Source organism: Cetorhinus maximus, unplaced genomic scaffold (genome assembly GCF_964194155.1).
Source record: "Cetorhinus maximus unplaced genomic scaffold, sCetMax3.hap1.1 HAP1_SCAFFOLD_591, whole genome shotgun sequence".
Classification (NCBI taxonomy): domain Eukaryota; kingdom Metazoa; phylum Chordata; class Chondrichthyes; order Lamniformes; family Cetorhinidae; genus Cetorhinus; species Cetorhinus maximus.
In genome coordinates this window covers 116,501-140,983 of record NW_027596533.1, presented here as the reverse complement: position 1 = coordinate 140,983, position 24,483 = coordinate 116,501, and the positions used below count along the sequence as shown (strand labels likewise).

General features: G+C 53.1%; 4 pseudogenes; all 4 read left to right on the top strand.

Annotated features, from left to right (window-relative positions):
* The first annotated feature begins 7,737 nt into the window (after positions 1-7,737).
* LOC144674210 (U2 spliceosomal RNA) lies at positions 7,738-7,917 on the top strand (annotated as a pseudogene).
* Positions 7,918-13,268: 5,351 nt separating this feature from the next.
* On the top strand, positions 13,269-13,444 carry LOC144674211 (U2 spliceosomal RNA; annotated as a pseudogene).
* A 5,342-nt stretch (positions 13,445-18,786) lies between these two features.
* Positions 18,787-18,961, top strand: LOC144674206 (U2 spliceosomal RNA; annotated as a pseudogene).
* Positions 18,962-24,303: 5,342 nt separating this feature from the next.
* On the top strand, positions 24,304-24,483 carry LOC144674220 (U2 spliceosomal RNA; annotated as a pseudogene).

The following is a 24,483-nucleotide window of genomic DNA, read 5'->3' as shown; positions in this document are numbered from 1 at the left end:
CGTAGCATTAAATCTACTACGCGATGTGTTGCGACCTTGGACTACCTAGCCAAGGTCAAAGCTGACCTGTTGTTTCTGCAGGAGTGTGCGATACCGCACCTCAGCTCCTACAGGCAATGGTCACGATGGTGGTCCCACGGGCCATCGATCTGGTCGGGCGGAAACGACTCTCGTTCCTCCGGCCTGGGTATTCTGCTGCGGGGAGGCAACTTCACCGTCTCCGAGGTCAAGGAGGTGGTGGGCGGGCGACTCCTGGTAGCAGACGTAATGTACAAGAACGCTCCACTCCGGTTAATTAACGTGTATGGCCCGGCACAAGGGGCTGAGCGGCTGGAGGTTTTTCAGCAGCTCCCACTGCTGCTGGCGACCTCCAGGCCGGTCATTCTGGGCGGGGACTTCAACTGCATCATCGATGCGGCTGGACGATCCGGCAGGGCCGGAAGCAGATTGGACGCTACGTCCAGATCCCTGATGGAAACAGTTAAGGATGCCAAGCTGCACGACGTCTTCAGCAACCCTGCAGACGGAGCGCAGCGTAGATACACCTGGTCGCGGCCAGACGGGTCCATTCGTTCCAGGATAGACTTCCTGTTTGTGTCCCGTGCATTCACAGTCAGATCCACCGAGGTCAAGCCGGTGTTCTTCTCTGACCACTGCATCCTACTGGCGGACTGCCACTTGGAGAAGGACCTGAGGGTGGGCAGGGGGGCATGGAAGCTATTCGTGCAACTGCTGACCCCAGAGAACATTGAGGAGCTCAAGAGGGCTTATGAAGGTTGGAGAACCATGAAACCCCTCTTTGAGTCCCTGACACACTGGTGGGAAGCGATCAAGGGAAACACCAAGAGGTTTTTCATCCTCAAAAGCATCCAGAAAGCTAGAAAGGAAGAGAGGGAAATGTCCCGACTCCAGAAAAAGATGCAGAATCTGCTCCGGCTGCAGTCGGTGGGGGTCGATGTCAAGGAAGAACTCCAAGAGGTGAAGAGCCAGCAAGCCTCGCACTTTGCCTCCAAGAACATCTTCCGTTCCAGAGTCCGCTCCGTGGAGCAGGATGAGACGTGCTCACGTTTCTTCTTCCAAAAGGAACAGAGAGAGAGCTCTGTGTTCAGCAGCCTGAATGAAGAAGACAGATCAGTAAAGTCAGCGCAGTCCGACATTTTGAGGATCAGCAAATCCTTTTATGCCGGATTTTATGACGTGAAGCCGACGGACAGCACGGCCTCCCAGTCCTCCTTGTCCTCTATCACGGAGGTCTTAGGCGACAGTACACGGGAGAGGCTGGACAAACCGCGAACTCCTGACGAACTGACTTAGGCCCTTGAGTCCTTCGAGAAGAGTAAATCTCCCCAGAAGCGACGGCTTGCCGGCGGAGTTGTATTGGGCTCTGTGGGACTGGATGGGCCCAGACCTGCTAGGGGTGTACGAGAGTATGCTCCTGGCCGGCAGTATGTCAGAATCCATGAGGAAAGGCATCATCACCCTCATGTACAAGCACAAGGAAGAAAGGGAGGAAATTAGAAATTGGCGACCCATTTCACTGTTGAATGTGGACTATAAGATTCTGTCCAAGGTCATCGCCAATCGGGTCAAATCCGCTCTGGAATTGGTGATACACCCTGACCAGACCTGCACTGTGCCGGGCAGGAAGATCTCTGACAGCCTGGCGCTGCTCAGGGATACGATTGCCTATGTGCAGGACAGGGGTGTGGACACCTGCCTCATCAGCCTGGATTAGGAGAAAGCCTTTGACAGAATATCGCACACCTACATGGTGGATGTGCTCTCAAAATGGGGTTTGGGGAGGGAATTCGCAATTGGATCCAGTTGGATCCTACTCTACACTAACATCAGTAGCGCAGTCTCAATCAATGGGTGGGAATCAGATAGCTTTCCAATTAAATCTGGAGTCAGGCAGGGCTGTCCTCTCTCGCCTGTTCTTTGCTGAGTCCATCAGGAAGGATCCGGGCATTAGAGGAGTTACGATCCCAGGCAGTGGAGGCACTCAGATCAAAGCCTCCCTGTACATGGACGATGTCGCCGTCTTCTGTTCTGATCCGCTGTCGGTGTGCAGACTGATCCACATCTGCGACCAGTTCGAACTGGACTCGGGAGCCAAGGTAAATCGTGGGAAGAGCGAGGCCGTGTTCTTTGGGAACTGGGCTGACCGATCCTTTGTCCCCTTCACCGTCAGTGCTGACGGCCTGAAGGTGCTGGGGATATGGTTCGGAGGGACCGGGGTATGCGTTAGAAACTGGAAGGATCCAGTGTCTATGGTGAAAAGGAAACTGGGAATCTGGGAGCGACGCTTCCTCTCCGTTGCGGGTAAGAACCTGGTCATCAGGTGTGAGGCACTCTCGCTGTTGCTGTACATGGCGCAGGTCTGGCCCATTCCAGACTGCTGCGCGACGGCGATCACCCGAGCCATCTTCCGCTTTATCTGGAGGTCGAAAATTGTTCGTGTCCGCAGGGACGCGCTGTATAAGCCTCTAGATAAAGGGGGAATAAACGTGCCCAACATCGCCCTCACACTGATGGCCACCTTTGTGTGCGGCTGTATCAAGCTGTGCGTAGACCCTCGGTACGCAAACACCAGGTGTCACTACGTGCTGAGGTTCTACCTGTCCCCGGTTTAGCGAAGGATGGGTGTGGCCACGCTGCCGCGGAACGCTCCAAGTAGTTGGACCGTGCCGTACCACCTGTCCCTGGTGGAAAACTTTATGCAGAAAAACACCTTTGACCCCAAGTCCATCAGGCAGTGGTCGGCACGTAACGTCCTATAGGCCCTGCGGGGAAAGGAGATGGTGGATCCTGTGCGATGTTTCCCCGAGCAGACTGTCAAAGTCGTTTGGCAGAATGCCTCGTCTCCAGAACTTTCCAACAAGCACCAAGACGTAGCTTGGCTGGTGGTGAGAAATGCCCTCCCCGTCAGATCCTTCCTGAAGTCTCACCCTCTCTGCATGTTGACCTCGAGGTGGCTGTCGTGGGGACGAGACCGTTGTTCACCTCTTTGTGGAATGTGCGTTTGCAAAGAAGGTCTGCAGAGAGTTGCCGTGGTTTTTGTCGCGGTTCATCCCAAGCAGTTCTGTGACACAGGTCTCTGTGCTCTACGTGTTGATCCCAGGGACAGGGACGCACATCGAGACAAGCAGGTGGAGGATCATCTACTCGGTGAAAGACGCTCTTTGGTCTGCCCGAAACTTGTTGGTCTTCCAGTGCAATGAGTTGTCCCCAGCAGAGTGTTGCAGACTGGCTGGCACATTCCAAGGCCGAGGACTACGTGCTGAGGGACGCACTAAAGCTTGGGGCAGCCGCCACAAATGCGCAGTGGGGAACGGTCGCTGTCTAAGACCTTTCAGCCATAGTGCACCGAGGGACTGGGAAAGGTATGGACCCCTCGGCCTGAAAGACTCACATTGAATGTATGCGGTGAATATTACATTTATCACAATTGTATTGAAGCACCTCAGAGTGCAACATGATCTATGTAGATAACTTGAATACTATTGCACTGTCTGACTGCCTGTAATGAGCATGTTGAAATGTCTGTAATGTTCATTGATCGTATTGAAGCGTCGCAGGGTGCGACATGATCTATTTGAAAAACTGGAATATGATTGACTTTTTGCGATGGCCATTTTGAAATGTTTTGTAATGTTCTTTCAGATATTTTATGGATAAGGTATATTTTTCCACAAAAAAACGACAACAGTTACAAAGAAAACCAACAGCAGCAACAACAGCTCTTCTCCACAGTCTGAATTAGAATTTCAGAGTCAGAAAACAGAGCAAAAAAACACGCAGCGTCCTGAAATGACAAACCTGAAATGAAAGTGTACTTAGTGTATCAAGCCTTTAAACTGCATTGCTGAAAACTCCTTCCTGCCTGCTAGTGCAACAAGATGCTGCAAAGTATATTACACAGCGAATCAGGCCTTCAGTCGTCTTGACTTGTGCAGCTCCAGTGACTTCAGGCCTCCAAAAGCAGGCCAGTATTTGAAAGGGCTCCTCTTGACAAGTGTAAGACCCTGATCAAACTAAATATTTTAATTTTCTTAACCAGTGAGATTGAACGAACCGTGATGCATGTCCAAGACAAAATAGAATATAAAGCAATGTAAAGTAAATTAATAACAAATTGAGAAAGTAAATATGGAACACAAAATATTTTAAAACTAGGGCACAGGTTAAAAACATGATCCTAATTTCTGTTGAACTGAATGAGGCGAGTCATTACAGTGCGTGACCGATTTGTTTAAGTGTGCGGGCCCATTAAACTTTTTGCACAGCCGCGCAAATTTAAAGGGGCTTATGTGGCGGTGTGTCTGTGAGGAAACCTCTCCTCATATCTTGTATCCCACTGTGAAATCGTCTTCAGCTCCCAAATTGCACTCAGACAATGTGCTACATTTGCATATTGTGCAGGAGTCGGGGGAGGGGTCATGGGGCTGCCCCTTGTCTCTGTACTTGAAATGGCAGCCAGGCAGCAACTGTAGTGCTTCCTCAAATCCAACCTGAAGAAAAGGCAAGACATGTTGGGTGCTGAGAGGGAGAAGCATTGCCACTTTAGGTTCTACTTGGATTTTACTGAGGTAAAAGGTGATTGAAAAAGTCAAGCCTTTCTCCCCTAGCAGTTACCACTGAGGACAGAAATAATACCGAGCGCTGATCTATCACCGAGCACTGAGGCCGGCCAAGGGGAGGCATCTGAAAGCTGCAGAGAGAGCAAGAAGCCAGGATGGACGACTGAGAATACTGGCTGAGATAGACAGCAAAAACTGTGACACAAGCTCAGGTAAGCGTGGTGTTTTGCAGTTCAAGTTCATCACTTTGTGACAGTATAGGTATTTTTCACTTTCCTAGGATAAGGCTGTTCCCTTTCTAGAAGTTAGAAACAGCCGTGCAGATGTATTTTCTGCGCTCCTTTGCTTGCCTGCTGAATAGGACTGATGGGAGGGGAAAAGGTGATTAAAAGAGAGCCGACATCATTGCAGGCTGGCAGATGGTGTGCTGTGCTGTGCACGCAGGTGGTTTTGTTGTTTGGCTTGTGTGTGACTTCTGGTTGAAGCTGAAAGATTTCTAAAATTTTGAAGGAAATAATCTTCGAGAAGGGGAGAAACATTTTCAACATTTTAACAGGATCTAAGGCTGTTCGCTGTGTCGTACCTGTACTTATCCTTGCTGCCACCTGCCTTCTCACTGCTGATCATCATCTTGTGTTATTATAATGATATAATGCATTGGACTTATTTACTGTGACTTCATAACATGACACATTTCCCTTCTGGTGATGTCATGCTGACATCCCGTAAAGGAAATAGACCAACAGTCAGCCCAAAAGAAGGCCCAATGCCAAGCAAAGGAAGCCCATAAACGAGGATGCTAGACAGCTCGTACAAAAGAAAGCAGGGCATCAGGAAACAACTCAACAGCAGCTGACGTAGTACTCTCCAGGTTCAGTGCAGGAGAAGCACTGGAATCAGTAAAAAGTAATGCCCCTACATGTCTGAACATACAACTTAGGAGCAGGAGTAGGCCGCTGGGCCCCAAGAGCCTGCTCCACTACTCAGAAGATCATGGCTGATCCGATTGTAACCTCAACCCCACATTCCTGCCTACCAGCGATAACCTTCCAACCCCGCCTTGTTAATCTATCCAGCTCTGTCTTGAAAATATTCAAAGACTCTGTTTCCACCACCTTTCGAGGAAGAGAGTTCCAAGGACTCTCTACACTCTGGGAGAAACGCTGCTGACTTTGCCTTCCCTGTAGATGTGGAAGGACTTTAGCTGCATACCTGGTCAGCTGGCAAGCTCCACAGACCGATCGGCGCAGGCTTGGAGGGCCGAAGGGCCTGTTCCTGTGCTGTACTTTTTTTTCTTCTTTGTTCTTTGACTGCTCAAGCTGAAAGCAAAGACAAAAATACAGCAGGCCTCGATCGAAGAACTCCTCTGCGCTGTGAGCTAGTTGCTCACACGGAAACTCAGCTACAAAGACTCATGGATTGTCTCTCATGCCTGTCACGTGTTCTCCCTTGTGACTGAGTGTTTCTCGAAATTTTCCATTACCTGCCAGTTACACGACACATCTAGCGCAACCGTAGACAGCGACCTTTCTCCATTACGCCTTTGCCCCAAACTTTAGTGCGTCCCTCAGCACGTAGTCCTGGACCTTGGAATGTGCCAACTCTTTGCAATGGAAGACCAACAAGTTTCGGACAGCCAAAGAGTGTCTTTCACCGAGTGGATCCTCCGGCGGTAGTTGATGTTTGTCTCGGCGTGTGTCCCTGGGAACAGCCCCTGGAGCACAGAGTCCATACCTGTGTCACGGAACTGCTCGGGATGCACCTCGACAAGAACCACGGCCACTCTCTTCAGAGCTCTGGTGATGAGGCACTCTGCCAAATGACCCTGACGGTCTGTTCGGCGAACCGTCCGCCGGAATCCACCATCTCCTTTTCCCGCAGGGCCTCTAGGGTGATACGTGCTAACCACTGCCTGATGGACTTGCGGACAAAGGTGTTTCTCTGCATAAGTTTTTCCACACGGGGCAGGTGATACGGCACTTGGAGCGTTCCGCGGCAGGGTGGCCAGACCCATCCTTCGCAACACCAGGGACAGGTAGAACCTCAGCACGTAGTGACGCTTGGTGTTTGGGTCTACACACAGCTTGATACTGCCATACACAAAGGTGGCCATCAGGATGAGGGTGATGTTGGGCATGTTTTTTCCCCCTTCATCCAGAGTTTTTTTACATCATGTCCCTGCAAACAGGATCCACTTTTGACCTCCAGATAAAGCGGAAGATGGCTGGCGTGATCGCCACAGCGCAGGAGTGAGGAATGGGCCAGACCTGCGCCACGTACAGCAACACCTGTCCCTGGTGGAAAAATTTATGCAGAAAAACACCTTTGACCACAAGTCCATCAGGCAGTGGTCAGCACGTAACGTCCTAGAGGCCCTGAGGGAAAAGGAGAGGGTGGACCCTGTGGGATGGTTCCCCGAGCAGACTGTCAAAGTTATTTGGCAGAATGCCTCATCGCCAGAACTTTCCAACAAGCACCAAGACGTAGCTTGGCTGGTGGTGAGAAAGGCCCTCCCCGTCAGATCCTTCCTACACGCCAGGAGGCTCACCCCCTCTGCACGTTGCCCTCGAGGTGGCTGTGGTGGGGAAGAGACCGTTGTTCACCTCCTTGTGGATTGTGCCTTTGCAAAGAAAGTCTGGAGAGAGATGCAGTGGTTGCTGTCGAGGTTCATCCCGAGCAGTTCTGTGACACAGGACTCTGTGCTCTACGGGCTGTTCCCAGGGACACACACCGAGACAAACATCGACTGCAGCTGGAGGATCATCAACTCGGTGAAAGACGCGCTTTGGTCTGCCCGAAACTTGTTGGTCTTCCAGCACAAAGAGTTGTCCCCGACCGATTGTTGCGGACTGGCACAATCCAAAGTCCAGGACTACGTGCTGAGGGACGCACTAAAGCTTGGGGCAGCTGCCGCCAAGGCGCAATGGGGAAGGGTCGCTGTCTAAGACCTTTCTACCACAGCGCACCGAGAGACTGGGAACTGTTTAGAGCCCCTCGGGCTGTACAGATCAAAATGAAAGGCTGTAAATGATTGTAATATTGTTTGTACTGATGCACCTGGTGATACATTTTGTAAAAGTTTAACCTGGATTGTACCCTTGTAATGTTGTTTTTGAAATGGTTTTGAATGTGATTGAAGATTTTTTATGAATAAAGTATATTTTTACAAAAAGAAAAAAAAAAATCTGTTCTTATCAGTTTAATATCTGATACGTCCCTTACCTGGGGACCATATATTAAATTGATTTTTGGAGCAGGGAGATGGAATAGGGGCTTGCTCCGCCCACTCCACGCATCGACCCGGTATTGCAGTATCTCTGGGAATGGTGCACCACCCCTTTCCAGGGGATTTTCAATGCTAAAAATAGATTTCTTACAAACATCTGCTTTCTTTACTTTTCAACATGCACATCTTTCAAAACACAACTTTCTTTCTTTCTCATCGCTTCTCGGCCTTTTGGCTAAGATCAAGTGTAGTGTTGCAGGGGCGACACCATGGTCCTGCCAAGGCAAGGTCGGGATGGAAGGGCGATAACCAATCGCAATCCGAATCCATACCGTGGGTTACCTATCACCGTCCGAGTCACGGTGAACCACAGAGACGAAGGAGGATCACCTATGGATCGGGGCTTCTTCACCAGGAGGATCCTGTTGAAGGCGTGCGGCTTCCAAGCTACGGAGATCTTCACCCTGCACGACTCCCGCAAAGGTGGTTATTTCGACGTGACTTTCAAGCGAGTGGCAGACTGCGTCCGGCTCCTGAGGGTGTTCGAGGAGAAGAGAGACCTGCCGGAGATGAAGATCCTGACGGCGGAGCCGCACTTTTCTCTGCCGTTGCAACGGGAACGTGAGGTGATGGTGCATGTGTACAACCCCTTCGTCCCTGTCGCCGACGTGGTCACCTTCCTCACCAGGTACTTCGATAAGGTGGGGAGCGGCACCGAGATTCGAGACGACTTGGGGATCTGGACAGGCAAACGCCTGTTTAAGGTCACGCTAAAGACCGATGGTAAGGGAGCCATTTTCCACCCTCCCTCCAGTTTCGCCATCGGGGGAAACCGGGGCTACCTGGTCTACGCTGGGCAACCCAAGCATTGTCGCTCATGCGGCAAGGCTGGTCATGTGGCGGCCAAGTGCAGCGCCTCCCTCTGCAAGATCTGCAAACAGGAAGGGCACCAGACAAAAGACTGCAAACAGGCCAAGTGCTGCAACCTGTGTGGCGAGGCAAGTCACCTCTACAGGACCTGCCCCAAACGCTGCCGTACTTACGCACAGGCAGCCAAAGCCGACCAGGGGGAAGCAGAAGAAATGTTCCGTGTCACTCCAACCACCAAGGCCCCCAGGGAGCTCAACGGGACAAAGGAGGACACAGAGAGAGACAAGGTGGAGAAAGAGATTGAGGCAACAGAGAGCCAATCAACAGCACTACCCCCTGAACCTTCCAGTCCTCAGGACAGCGAATCAATGGAGGAGGAGGCAGCAGTGGAAAAGCAGCAGGGGGAGTGGCGGACGGTGAAGAACAAGAAAAGTAAGAGGGAGCGAAGAAGAAGCAAAGGCGTTTCCCAGAGAAGCGGCAAGAGGCGTCTCCCATCCGACACGGATGACAAGGGCAGCAGCTCTTCGGATGATGAAGTGCCAGAGCGGCACCGACAGAAGAGGCGGCAAAGCTCCAGGGCGTTGGAGGACGAGACACCCGAGCTCCAGAAAATTGGAGACAACAAGGAGCCCAGCGCACCCCAACTTAGCCTGCAACCTGAGGAGGCCAGTGCACCACAGCCCCTGGAATCTGGGAGCAGTGAGGCAATCATCGCACCCCAGCTCCAGGAAGCCGGGAACAGCAACCCCCCAGAGGGGGTGAGTTTTGGAGAAGCTTCTCCAGCAAAGGTCACCTCAAAACCCGCTCTCTACGTGAACCTCCAGATGCCACTGGAGCAGAACACGGCCAAGGAGATCTACCTCAGCCCATCCAAAGTGAAGGAATTTGAGCTCACTACGGGTATGAAGGAGCAGACTAAAGGTCTGGGACTCTCAGAGACAGTGGGTTTGGTAGGAGAATAAATGCTTTAAAATGGGTTTAAAGATTGTATCCATAAATGTGCGTAGCATTAAATCTACTACGCGATGTGTTGCGACCTTGGACTACCTAGCCAAGGTCAAAGCTGACCTGTTGTTTCTGCAGGAGTGTGCGATACCGCACCTCAGCTCCTACAGGCAATGGTCACGATGGTGGTCCCACGGGCCATCGATCTGGTCGGGCGGAAACGACTCTCGTTCCTCCGGCCTGGGTATTCTGCTGCGGGGAGGCAACTTCACCGTCTCCGAGGTCAAGGAGGTGGTGGGCGGGCGACTCCTGGTAGCAGACGTAATGTACAAGAACGCTCCACTCCGGTTAATTAACGTGTACGGCCCGGCACAAGGGGCTGAGCGGCTGGAGGTTTTTCAGCAGCTCCCACTGCTGCTGGCGACCTCCAGGCCGGTCATTCTGGGCGGGGACTTCAACTGCATCATCGATGCGGCTGGACGATCCGGCAGGGCCGGAAGCAGATTGGACGCTACGTCCAGATCCCTGATGGAAACAGTTAAGGATGCCAAGCTGCACGACGTCTTCAGCAACCCTGCAGACGGAGCGCAGCGTAGATACACCTGGTCGCGGCCAGACGGGTCCATTCGTTCCAGGATAGACTTCCTGTTTGTGTCCCGTGCATTCACAGTCAGATCCACCGAGGTCAAGCCGGTGTTCTTCTCTGACCACTGCCTCCTACTGGCGGACTGCCACTTGGAGGAAGACCTGAGGGTGGGCAGGGGGGCATGGAAGCTAAATGTGCAACTGCTGACCCCAGAGAACATTGAGGAGCTCAAGAGGGATTACAAAGGTTGGAGAACCGTGAAACCCCTCTTTGAGTCCCTGACACACTGGTGGGAAGTGATCAAGGGAAGCATCAAGAGGTTTTTCATCCGCAAAGGCACCCAGAAAGCTAGAAAGGAACAGAGGGAAATGTCCCGACTCCAGGAAAAGATGCAGAATCTGCTCCGGCTGCGGTCGATGGGGGTCGATGTCAAGGAGGAGCTCCAAGAGGTGAAGGGCCAGCAAGCCTCGCACTTTGCCTCGGAGGCCTCCAAGATCATCTTCCGTTCCAGAGTCCGCTCCGTGGAGCAGGATGAGACGTGCTCACGTTTCTTCTTCCAAAAGGTACACAGAGAGCGCTCTGTGATCAGCAGCCTGAAGGAAGAAGACGGCTCAGTAAAGTCATCACGGTCCGACATTCTGAGGATCAGCAAATCCTTTTATGCCGGTCTGTATGACGTGAAGCCCACGGACAGCACGGCCTCCCAGTCCTTCCTGTCCTCTATCACGGAGGTCTTAGACCACAGTACGCGGGAGAGCCTAGACAAACCGCTAACCCCTGACGAACTGACTAAGGCCCTCGAGTCCTTCGAGAAGAGTAAAACCCCCGGAAGCGACGGCCTGCCGGCGGAGTTGTATTCGGCTCTGTGGGACTTGATCGGCCCAGACCTGCTAGAAGTGTACGAGAGTATGCTCCTGGCCGGCAGCATGTCAGAATCCATGAGGAAAGGCATCATCACCCTCATCTACAAGCACAAGGGGGAAAGGGAGGAAATTAGAAATTGGCGACCCATTTCACTGTTGAATGTGGACTATAAGATTCTGTCCAAGGTCATCGCCAACCGGGTCAAATCCGCTCTGGAATTGGTGATTCACCCTGACCAGACCTGCTCTGTGCCAGGCAGGAAGATCTCTGACAGCCTGGCGCTGCTCAGGGATACGATTGCCTATGTACAGGACAGGGGTGTGGATACCTGCCTCATCAGCTTGGATCAGGAGAAGGCCTTTGACAGAATATCGCACACCTACATGGGGGATGTGCTCTCCAAAATGGGCTTTGGGGAGGGAATTCGAAATTGGATCCAACTGCTCTACACTAACATCAGTAGCGCAGTCTCAATCAATGGGTGGGAAACAGATAGCTTTCCGATTAAATCTGGAGTCAGGCAGGGCTGTCCTCTCTCGCCTGTCCTTTTCGTGTGCTGCATAGAACCCTTTGCCGAGTCCATCAGGAAGGATCCGGGCATAAGAGGAGTGACGATCCCAGGCAGTGGAGGCACTCAGGTAAAAGCCTCCCTGTACATGGATGACGTCGCCGTTTTCTGCTCGGATCCGCTGTCGGTGCGCAGACTGATGCACGTCTGCGACCAGTTCGAACTGGCCTCGGGAGCCAAGGTAAATCGTGGGAAGAGCGAGGCCATGTTCTTTGGGAACTGGGCTGACCGATCCTTTGTCCCCTTCACTGTCAGGGCTGACGGCCTGAAGGTGCTGGGGATATGGTTCGGCGGGACCGGGGCATGCGTTAGAAACTGGAAGGAGCGAGTGGCTATGGTGAAAAGGAAACTGGGCATGTGGGAGCGACGCTCCCTCTCCATTGCGGGTAAGAACCTGGTCATCAGGTGTGAGGTACTCTCGCTGTTGCTGTACGTGGCGCAGGTCTGGCCCATTCCAGACTCCTGCGCGACGGCGATCACTCGAGCCATCTTCCGCTTTATCTGGAGGTCGAAAATGGATCGTGTCAGCAGGGACGCGATGTACAAGCCTCTAGATAAAGGGGGAAAAAACGTGCCCAACATCGCCCTCATACTGATGGCCACCTTTGTGTGTGGCTGCATCAAGCGGTGCGTAGACCCTCAGTACGCAAACACCAAGTGTCACTACGTGCTGAGGTTCTACCTGTCCCCGGTGTTGCGAAGGATGGGTCTGGCCACGCTGCCGCGGAACGCTCCAAGTAGTTGGACCGTGCCGTACCACCTGTCCCTGGTGGAAAAATTTACGCAGAAAAACACCTTTGACCACAAGTCCATCAGGCAGTGGTCAGCACGTAACGTCCTAGAGGCCCTGAGGGAAAAGGAGAGGGTGGACCCTGTGGGATGGTTCCCCGAGCAGACTGTCAAAGTCATTTGGCAGAATGCCTCATCGCCAGAACTTTCCAACAAGCACCGAGACGTAGCTTGGCTGGTGTTGAGAAAGGCCCTCCCCGTCAGATCCTTCCTACACGCCAGGAGTCTCACCCCCTCTGCACGTTGCCCTCGAGGTGGCTGTGGTGGGGAAGAGACCGTTGTTCACCTCCTTGTGGATTGTGCCTTTGCAAAGAAAGTCTGGAGAGAGATGCAGTGGTTGCTGTCGAGGTTCATCCCGAGCAGTTCTGTGACACAGGACTCTGTGCTCTACGGGCTGTTCCCAGGGACACACACCGAGACAAACATCGACTGCAGCTGGAGGATCATCAACTCGGTGAAAGACGCGCTTTGGTCTGCCCGAAACTTGTTGGTCTTCCAGCACAAAGAGTTGTCCCCGACCGATTGTTGCGGACTGGCACAATCCAAAGTCCAGGACTACGTGCTGAGGGACGCACTAAAGCTTGGGGCAGCTGCCGCAAAGGCGCAATGGGGAAGGGTCGCTGTCTAAGACCTTTCTACCACAGCGCACCGAGAGACTGGGAACTGTTTAGAGCCCCTCGGGCTGTACAGATCAAAATGAAAGGCTGTAAATGACTGTAATATTGTTTGTACTGATGCACCTGGTGATACATTTTGTAAAAGTTTAACCTGGATTGTACCCTTGTAATGTTGTTTTTGAAATGGTTTTGAATGTGATTGAAGATTTTTTATGAATAAAGTATATTTTTACAAAAAAAAAAAAATCTGTTCTTATCAGTTTAATATCTGATACGTCCCTTATCTGGGGACCATATATTAAATTGATTTTTGGAGCAGGGAGATGGAATAGGGGCTTGCTCCGTCCACTCCACGCATCGACCCCGTATTGCAGTATCTCTGGGAATGGTGCACCACCCCTTTCCAGGGGATTTTCAATGCTAAAAATAGTTTTCTTACAAACATCTGCTTTCTTTACTTTTCAACATGCACATCTTTCAAAACACAACTTTCTTTCTTTCTCATCGCTTCTCGGCCTTTTGGCTAACATCAAGTGTAGTGTTGCAGGGGCGACACCATGGTCCTGCCAGGGCAAGGTCGGGATGGAAGGGCGATAACCAATCGCAATCCAAATCTATACCGTGGGTTACCTATCACCGTCCGAGTCACGGTGAACCACAGCGAAGGAGGATCACCTATGGATCGGGGCTTCTTCACCAGGAGGATCCTGTTGAAGGCGTGCGGCTTCCAAGCTACGGAGATCTTCACCCTGCACGACTCCCGCAAAGGGGGTTATTTTGACGTCACGTTCAAGCGGGTGGCAGACTGCGTCCGGCTCCTGAGGGTGTTCGAGGAGAAGAGAGACCTGCCGGAGATGAAGATCCTGACGGCGGAGCCGCACTTTTCTCTGCCGTTGCAACGGGAACGTGAGGTGATGGTGCATGTGTACAACCCCTTCGTCCCTGTCGCCGACGTGGTCACCTTCCTCACCAGGTACTTCGATAAGGTGGGGAGCGGCACCGAGATTCGAGACGACTTGGGGATCTGGACAGGCAAACGCCTGTTTAAGGTCACGCTAAAGACCGATGGTAAGGGAGCCATTTTCCACCCTCCTTCCAGTTTCGCAATCGGGGGAAACCGGGGCTACCTGGTCTACGCTGGGCAACACAAGCATTGTCGCTCATGCGGCAAGGCTGGCCATGTGGCGGCCAAGTGCAGCGCCTCCCTCTGCAAGATCTGCAAACAGGAAGGGCACCAGACAAAAGACTGCAAACAGGCCAAGTGCTGCAACCTGTGTGGCGAGGCAAGTCACCTCTACAGGACCTGCCCCAAACGCTGCCGTACTTACGCACAGGCAGCCAAAGCCGACCAGGGGGAAGCAGAAGAAAGGTTCCGTGTCACTCCAACCACCAAGGCCCCCAGGGAGCTCAACGGGACAAAGGAGGACACAGAGAGAGACAAGGTGGAGAAAGAGATTGAGGCAACAGAGAGCCAATCAACAGCACTACCCCCTGAACCTCCCAGTCCTCAGGAATCAATGGAGGAGGAGGCAGCAGTGGAAAATCAGCAGGGGGAGTGGCGGACGGTGAAGAACAAGAAAAGTAAGAGGGAGCGAAGAAGAAGCAAAGGCGTTTCCCAGAGAAGCGGCAAGAGGCGTCTCCCATCCGACACGGATGACAAGGGCAGCAGCTCTTCGGATGATGAAGTGCCAGAGCGGCACCGACAGAAGAGGCGGCAAAGCTCCAGGGCGTTGGAGGACGAGACACCCGAGCTCCAGAAAATTGGAGACAACAAGGAGACCAGCGCGCCCCAACTTTGCCTGCAACCTGAGGAGGCCAGTGCACCACAGCCCCTGGAATCTGGGAGCAGTGAGGCAATCATCGCACCCCAGCTCCAGGAAGCCGGGAACAGCAACACCCCAGAGGGGGTGAGTTTTGGAGAAGCTTCTCCAGCAAAGGTCATCTCAAAACCCGCTCTCCACGTGAACCTCCAGATGCCACTGGAGCAGAACACGGCCAAGGAGATCTACCTCAGCCCATCCAAAGTGAAGGAATTTGAGCTCACTACGGGTATGAAGGAGCAGACTAAAGGTCTGGGACTCTCAGAGACAGTGGGTTTGGTAGGAGAATAAATGCTTTAAAATGGGTTTAAAGATTGTATCCATAAATGTGCGTAGCATTAAATCTACTACGCGATGTGTTGCGACCTTGGACTACCTAGCCAAGGTCAAAGCTGACCTGTTGTTTCTGCAGGAGTGTGCGATACCGCACCTCAGCTCCTACAGGCAATGGTCACGATGGTGGTCCCACGGGCCATCGATCTGGTCGGGCGGAAACGACTCTCGTTCCTCCGGCCTGGGTATTCTGCTGCGGGGAGGCAACTTCACCGTCTCCGAGGTCAAGGAGGTGGTGGGCGGGCGACTCCTGGTAGCAGACGTAATGTACAAGAACGCTCCACTCCGGTTAATTAACGTGTACGGCCCGGCACAAGGGGCTGAGCGGCTGGAGGTTTTTCAGCAGCTCCCACTGCTGCTGGCGACCTCCAGGCCGGTCATTCTGGGCGGGGACTTCAACTGCATCATCGATGCGGCTGGACGATCCGGCAGGGCCGGAAGCAGATTGGACGCTACGTCCAGATCCCTGATGGAAACAGTTAAGGATGCCAAGCTGCACGACGTCTTCAGCAACCCTGCAGACGGAGCGCAGCGTAGATACACCTGGTCGCGGCCAGACGGGTCCATTCGTTCCAGGATAGACTTCCTGTTTGTGTCCCGTGCATTCACAGTCAGATCCACCGAGGTCAAGCCGGTGTTCTTCTCTGACCACTGCCTCCTACTGGCGGACTGCCACTTGGAGGAAGACCTGAGGGTGGGCAGGGGGGCATGGAAGCTAAATGTGCAACTGCTGACCCCAGAGAACATTGAGGAGCTCAAGAGGGATTACAAAGGTTGGAGAACCGTGAAACCCCTCTTTGAGTCCCTGACACACTGGTGGGAAGTGATCAAGGGAAGCATCAAGAGGTTCTTCATCCTCAAAGGCACCCAGAAAGCTAGAAAGGAACAGAGGGAAATGTCCCGACTCCAGAAAAAGATGCAGAATCTGCTCCGGCTGCAGTCGATGGGGGTCGATGTCAAGGAGGAGCTCCAAGAGGTGAAGGGCCAGCAAGCCTCGCACTTTGCCTCGGAGGCCTCCAAGATCATCTTCCGTTCCAGAGTCCGCTCCGTGTAGCAGGATGAGACGTGCTCACGTTTCTTCTTCCAAAAGGTACACAGAGAGCGCTCTGTGATCAGCAGCCTGAAGGAAGAAGACGGCTCAGTAAAGTCATCACGGTCCGACATTCTGAGGATCAGCAAATCCTTTTATGCCGGACTGTATGACGTGAAGCCCACGGACAGCACGGCCTCCCAGTCCTTCCTGTCCTCTATCACGGAGGTCTTAGACCACAGTACGCGGGAGAGCCTGGACAAACCGCTAACTCCTGACGAACTGACTAAGGCCCTCGAGTCCTTCGAGAAGAGTAAAACCCCCGGAAGCGACGGCTTGCCGGCGGAGTTGTATTCGGCTCTGTGGGACTTGATCGGCCCAGACCTGCTAGAAGTGTACGAGAGTATGCTCCTGGCCGGCAGCATGTCAGAATCCATGAGGAAAGGCATCATCACCCTCATCTACAAGCACAAGGGGGAAAGGGAGGAAATTAGAAATTGGCGACCCATTTCACTGTTGAATGTGGACTATAAGATTCTGTCCAAGGTCATCGCCAACCGGGTCAAATCCGCTCTGGAATTGGTGATTCACCCTGACCAGACCTGCTCTGTGCCAGGCAGGAAGATCTCTGACAGCCTGGCGCTGCTCAGGGATACGATTGCCTATGTACAGGACAGGGGTGTGGATACCTGCCTCATCAGCTTGGATCAGGAGAAGGCCTTTGACAGAATATCGCACACCTACATGGGGGATGTGCTCTCCAAAATGGGCTCTGGGGAGGGAATTCGAAATTGGATCCAACTGCTCTACACTAACATCAGTAGCGCAGTCTCAATCAATGGGTGGGAAACAGATAGCTTTCCGATTAAATCTGGAGTCAGGCAGGGCTGCCCTCTCTCGCCTGTCCTTTTCGTGTGTTGCATAGAACCCTTTGCCGAGTCCATCAGGAAGGATCCGGGCATAAGAGGAGTGACGATCCCAGGCAGTGGAGGCACTCAGGTGAGAGCCACCCTGTACATGGACGACGTCGCCGTCTTCTGCTCGGATCCGCTGTCGGTGCGCAGACTGATGCACATCTGCGACCAGTTCGAACTGGCCTCGGGAGCCAAGGTAAATCGTGGGAAGAGCGAGGCCATGTTCTTTGGGAACTGGGCTGACCGATCCTTTGTCCCCTTCACTGTCAGGGCTGACGGCCTGAAGGTGCTGGGGATATGGTTCGGAGGGACCGGGGCATGCGTTAGAAACTGGAAGGAGCGAGTGGCTATGGTGAAAAGGAAACTGGGCATGTGGGAGCGACGCTCCCTCTCCATTGCGGGTAAGAACCTGGTCATCAGGTGTGAGGTACTCTCGCTGTTGCTGTACGTGGCGCAGGTCTGGCCCATTCCAGGCTCCTGCGCGAAGGCGATCACTCGAGCCATCTTCCGCTTTATCTGGAGGTCGAAAATGGATCGTGTCCGCAGGGACGCGATGTACAAGCCTCTAGATAAAGGGGGAAAAAACGTGCCCAACATCGCCCTCATACTGATGGCCACCTTTGTGTGTGGCTGCATCAAGCGGTGCGTAGACCCTCAGTACGCAAACACCAAGTGTCACTACGTGCTGAGGTTCTACCTGTCCCCGGTGTTGCGAAGGATGGGTCTGGCCACGCTGCCGCGGAACGCTCCAAGTAGTTGGACCGCGCCGTACCACCTGTCCCTGGTGGAAAAATTTATGCAGAAAAACACCTTTGACCACAAGTCCATCAGGCAGTGGTCAGCACGTAACGTCCTAGAGGCCCTGAGGGATAAGGAGAGGGTGGACCCTGTGGGATGGTTCCCCGAGCAGACTGTCAAAGTCATTTGGCAGAATGCCTCATCGCCAGAACTTTCCAACAAGCACCAAGACGTAGCTTGGCTGGTGGTGAGAAAGGCCCTCCCCGTCAGATGCTTCCTACACGCCAGGAAGCTCACCCCCTCTGCACGTTGCCCTCGAGGTGGCTGTGGTGGGGAAGAGACCGTTGTCCACCTCCTTGTGGTTTGTGCCTTTGCAAAGAAAGTCTGGAGAGAGATGCAGTGGTTGCTGTCGAGGTTCATCCCGAGCAGTTCTGTGACACAGGACTCTGTGCTCTACGGGCTGTTCCCAGGGACACACACCGAGACAAACATCGACTGCAGCTGGAGGATCATCAACTCGGTGAAAGACGCGCTTTGGTCTGCCCGAAACTTGTTGGTCTTCCAGCACAAAGAGTTGTCCCCGACCGATTGTTGCGGACTGGCACAATCCAAAGTCCAGGACTACGTGCTGAGGGACGCACTAAAGCTTGGGGCAGCTGCCGCAAAGGCGCAATGGGGAAGGGTGGCTGTGTAAGACCTTTCTACCACAGCGCACCGAGAGACTGGGAACTGTTTAGAGCCCCTCGGGCTGTACAGATCAAAATGAAAGGCTGTAAATGACTGTAATATTGTTTGTACTGATGCAGCTGGTGATACATTTTGTAAAAGTTTAACCTGGATTGTACCCTTGTAATGTTGTTTTTGAAATGGTTTGGAATGTGATTGAAGATATTTTATGAATAAAGTATATTTTTACAAAAAAAAAAAATCTGTTCTTATCAGTTTAATATCTGATACGTCCCTTATCTGGGGACCATATATTAAATTGATTTTTGGAGCAGGGAGATGGAATAGGGGCTTGCTCCGTCCACTCCACGCATCGACCCGGTATTGCAGTATCTCTGGGAATGGTGCACCACCCCTTTCTAGGGGATTTTCAATGCTAAAAATAGTTTTCTTACAAACATCTGCTTTCTTTACTTTTCAACATGCACATCTTTCAAAACACAACTTTCTTTCTTTCTCATCGCTTCTCGGCCTTTTGGCTAACATCAAGTGTAGTGTTGCAGGGGCGACACCATGGTCCTGCCAGGGCAAGGTCGGGATGGAAGGGCGATAACCAATCGCAATCCAAATCTATACCGTGGGTTACCTATCACGGTCCGAGTCACGGTGAACCACAGCGAAGGAGGATCACCTATGGATCGGGGCTTCTTCACCAGGAGGATCCTGTTGAAGGCGTGCGGCTTCCAAGCTACGGAGATCTTCACCCTGCACGACTCCCGCAAAGGGGGTTATTTTGACGTCACGTTCAAGCGGGTGGCAGACTGCGTCCGGCTCCTGAGGGTGTTCGAGGAGAAGAGAGACCTGCCGGAGATGAAGATCCTGACGGCGGAGCCGCACTTTTCTCTGCCGTTGCAACGGGAACGTGAGGTGATGGTGCATGTGTACAACCCCTTCGTCCCTGTCGCCGACGTGGTCACCTTCCTCACCAGGTACTTCGATAAGGTGGGGAGCGGCACCGAGATTCGAGACGACTTGGGGATCTGGACAGGCAAACGCCTGTTTAAGGTCACGCTAAAGACCGATGGTAAGGGAGCCATTTTCCACCCTCCTTCCAGTTTCGCCATCGGGGGAAACCGGGGCTACCTGGTCTACGCTGGGCAACCCAAGCATTGTCGCTCATGCGGCAAGGCTGGTCATGTGGCGGCCAACTGCAGCGCCTCCCTCTGCAAGATCTGCAAACAGGAAGGGCACCAGACAAAAGACTGCAAACAGGCCAAGTGCTGCAACCTCTGTGGCGAGGCAAGTCACCTCTACAGGACCTGCCCCAAACGCTGCCGTACTTACGCACAGGCAGCCAAAGCCGACCAGGGGGAAGCAGAAGAAATGTTTCGTGTCACTCCAACCACCAAGGCCCCCAGGGAGCTCAACGGGACAAAGGAGGACACAGAGAGAGACAAGGTGGAGAAAGAGATTGAGGCAACAGAGAGCCAATCAACAGCACTACCCCCTGAACCTCCCAGTCCTCAGGAATCAATGGAGGAGGAGGCAGCAGTGGAAAATCAGCAGGGGGAGTGGCGGACGGTGAAGAACAAGAAAAGTAAGAGGGAGCGAAGAAGAAGCAAAGGCGTTTCCCAGAGAAGCGGCAAGAGGCGTCTCCCATCCGACACGGATGACAAGGGCAGCAGCTCTTCGGATGATGAAGTGCCAGAGCGGCACCGACAGAAGAGGCGGCAAAGCTCCAGGGCGTTGGAGGACGAGACACCCGAGCTCCAGAAAATTGGAGACAACAAGGAGCCCAGCGCACCCCAACTTTGCCTGCAACCTGAGGAGGCCAGTGCACCACAGCCCCTGGAATCTGGGAGCAGTGAGGCAATCATCGCACCCCAGCTCCAGGAAGCCGGGAACAGCAACACCCCAGAGGGGGTGAGTTTTGGAGAAGCTTCTCCAGCAAAGGTCATCTCAAAACCCGCTCACTACCTGAACCTCCAGATGCCACTGGAGCAGAACACGGCCAAGGAGATCTACCTCAGCCCATCCAAAGTGAAGGAATTTGAGCTCACTACGGGTATGAAGGAGCAGACTAAAGGTCTGGGACTCTCAGAGACAGTGGGTTTGGTAGGAGAATAAATGCTTTAATATGGGTTTAAAGATTGTATCCATAAATGTGCGTAGCATTAAATCTACTACGCGATGTGTTGCGACCTTGGACTACCTAGCCAAGGTCAAAGCTGACCTGTTGTTTCTGCAGGAGTGTGCGATACCGCACCTCAGCTCCTACAGGCAATGGTCACGATGGTGGTCCCACGGGCCATCGATCTGGTCGGGCGGAAACGACTCTCGTTCCTCCGGCCTGGGTATTCTGCTGCGGGGAGGCAACTTCACCGTCTCCGAGGTCAAGGAGGTGGTGGGCGGGCGACTCCTGGTAGCAGACGTAATGTACAAGAACGCTCCACTCCGGTTAATTAACGTGTACGGCCCGGCACAAGGGGCTGAGCGGCTGGAGGTTTTTCAGCAGCTCCCACTGCTGCTGGCGACCTCCAGGCCGGTCATTCTGGGCGGGGACTTCAACTGCATCATCGATGCGGCTGGACGATCCGGCAGGGCCGGAAGCAGATTGGACGCTACGTCCAGATCCCTGATGGAAACAGTTAAGGATGCCAAGCTGCACGACGTCTTCAGCAACCCTGCAGACGGAGCGCAGCGTAGATACACCTGGTCGCGGCCAGACGGGTCCATTCGTTCCAGGATAGACTTCCTGTTTGTGTCCCGTGCATTCACAGTCAGATCCACCGAGGTCAAGCCGGTGTTCTTCTCTGACCACTGCCTCCTACTGGCGGACTGCCACTTGGAGGAAGACCTGAGGGTGGGCAGGGGGGCATGGAAGCTAAATGTGCAACTGCTGACCCCAGAGAACATTGAGGAGCTCAAGAGGGATTACAAAGGTTGGAGAACCGTGAAACCCCTCTTTGAGTCCCTGACACACTGGTGGGAAGTGATCAAGGGAAGCATCAAGAGGTTTTTCATCCGCAAAGGCACCCAGAAAGCTAGAAAGGAACAGAGGGAAATGTCCCGACTCCAGGAAAAGATGCAGAATCTGCTCCGGCTGCGGTCGATGGGGGTCGATGTCAAGGAGGAGCTCCAAGAGGTGAAAGGCCAGCAAGCCTCGCACTTTGCCTCGGAGGCCTCCAAGATCATCTTCCGTTCCAGAGTCCGCTCCGTGGAGCAGGATGAGACGTGCTCACGTTTCTTCTTCCAAAAGGTACACAGAGAGCGCTCTGTGATCAGCAGCCTGAAGGAAGAAGACGGCTCAGTAAAGTCATCACGGTCCGACATTCTGAGGATCAGCAAATCCTTTTAAGCCGGACTGTATGACGTGAAGCCCACGGACAGCACGGCCTCCCAGTCCTTCCTGTCCTCTATCACGGAGGTCTTAGACCACAGTACGCGGGAGAGCCTAGACAAACCGCTAACTCCTGACGAACTGACTAAGGCCCTCGAGTCCTTCGAGAAGAGTAAAACCCCCGGAAGCGACGGCCTGCCGGCGGAGTTGTATTCGGCTCTGTGGGACTTGATCGGCCCAGACCTGCTAGAAGTGTACGAGAGTATGCTCCTGGCCGGCAGCATGTCAGAATCCATGAGGAAAGGCATCATCACCCTCATCTACAAGCACAAGGGGGAAAGGGAGGAAATTAGAAATTGGCGACCCATTTCACTGTTGAATGTGGACTATAAGATTCTGTCCAAGGTCATCGCCAACCGGGTCAAATCCGCTCTGGAATTGGTGATTCACCCTGACCAGACCTGCTCTGTGCCAGGCAGGAAGATCTCTGACAGCCTGGCGCTGCTCAGGGATACGATTGCCTATGTACAGGACAGGGGTGTGGATACCTGCCTCATCAGCTTGGATCAGGAGAAGGCCTTTGACAGAATATCGCACACCTACATGGGGGATGTGCTCTCCAAAATGGGCTTTGGGGAGGGAATTCGAAATTGGATCCAACTGCTCTACGCTAACATCAGTAGCGCAGTCTCAATCAATGGGTGGGAAACGGATAGCTTCCCGATTAAATCTGGAGTCAGGCAGGGCTGTCCTCTCTCGCCTGTCCTTTTCGTGTGCTGCATAGAACCCTTTGCCGAGTCCATCAGGAAGGATCCGGGCATAAGAGGAGTGACGATCCCAGGCAGTGGAGGCACTCAGGTAAAAGCCTCCCTGTACATGGACGACGTCGCCGTTTTCTGCTCGGATCCGCTGTCGGTGCGCAGACTGATGCACGTCTGCGACCAGTTCGAACTGGCCTCGGGAGCCAAGGTAAATCGTGGGAAGAGCGAGGCCATGTTCTTTGGGAACTGGGCTGACCGATCCTTTGTCCCCTTCACTGTCAGGGCTGACGGCCTGAAGGTGCTGGGGATATGGTTCGGAGGGACCGGGGCATGCGTTAGAAACTGGAAGGAGCGAGTGGCTATGGTGAAAAGGAAACTGGGCATGTGGGAGCGACGGTCCCTCTCCATTGCGGGTAAGAACCTGGTCATCAGGTGTGAGGTACTCTCGCTGTTGCTGTACGTGGCGCAGGTCTGGCCCATTCCACACTCCTGCGCGATGGCGATCACTCGAGCCATCTTCCGCTTTATCTGGAGGTCGAAAATGGATCGTGTCTGCAGGGACGCGATGTACAAGCCTCTAGATAAAGGGGGAAAAAACGTGCCCAACATCGCCCTCATACTGATGGCCACCTTTGTGTGTGGCTGCATCAAGCGGTGCGTAGACCCTCAGTACGCAAACACCAAGTGTCACTACGTGCTGAGGTTCTACCTGTCCCCGGTGTTGCGAAGGATGGGTCTGGCCACGCTGCCGCGGAACGCTCCAAGTAGTTGGACCGTGCCGTACCACCTGTCCCTGGTGGGAAAATTTATGCAGAAAAACACCTTTGACCACAAGTCCATCAGGCAGTGGTCAGCACGTAACGTCCTAGAGGCCCTGAGGGAAAAGGAGAGGGTGGACCCTGTGGGATGGTTCCCCGAGCAGACTGTCAAAGTCATTTGGCAGAATGCCTCATCGCCAGAACTTTCCAACAAGCACCAAGACGTAGCTTGGCTGGTGGTGAGAAAGGCCCTCCCCGTCAGATCCTTCCTACACGCCAGGAGTCTCACCCCCTCTGCACGTTGCCCTCGAGGTGGCTGTGGTGGGGAAGAGACCGTTGTTCACCTCCTTGTGGATTGTGCCTTTGCAAAGAAAGTCTGGAGAGAGATGCAGTGGTTGCTGTCGAGGTTCATCCCGAGCAGTTCTGTGACACAGGACTCTGTGCTCTACGGGCTGTTCCCAGGGACACACACCGAGACAAACATCGACTGCAGCTGGAGGATCATCAACTCGGTGAAAGAGGCGCTTTGGTCTGCCCGAAACTTGTTGGTCTTCCAGCACAAAGAGTTGTCCCCGACCGATTGTTGCGGACTGGCACAATCCAAAGTCCAGGACTACGTGCTGAGGGACGCACTAAAGCTTGGGGCAGCTGCCGCAAAGGCGCAATGGGGAAGGGTCGCTGTCTAAGACCTTTCTACCACAGCGCACCGAGAGACTGGGAACTGTTTAGAGCCCCTCGGGCTGTACAGATCAAAATGAAGGGCTGTAAATGATTGTAATATTGTTTGTACTGATGCACCTGGTGATACATTTTGTAAAAGTTTAACCTGGATTGTAAGCTTGTAATGTTGTTTTTGAAATGGTTTTGAATGTGATTGAAGATTTTTTATGAATAAAGTATATTTTTACAAAAAAAAAAAAAAAAATCTGTTCTTATCAGTTTAATATCTGATACGTCCCTTATCTGGGGACCATATATTAAATTGATTTTTGGAGCAGGGAGATGGAATAGGGGCTTGCTCCGTCCACTCCACGCATCGACCCGGTATTGCAGTATCTCTGGGAATGGTGCACCACCC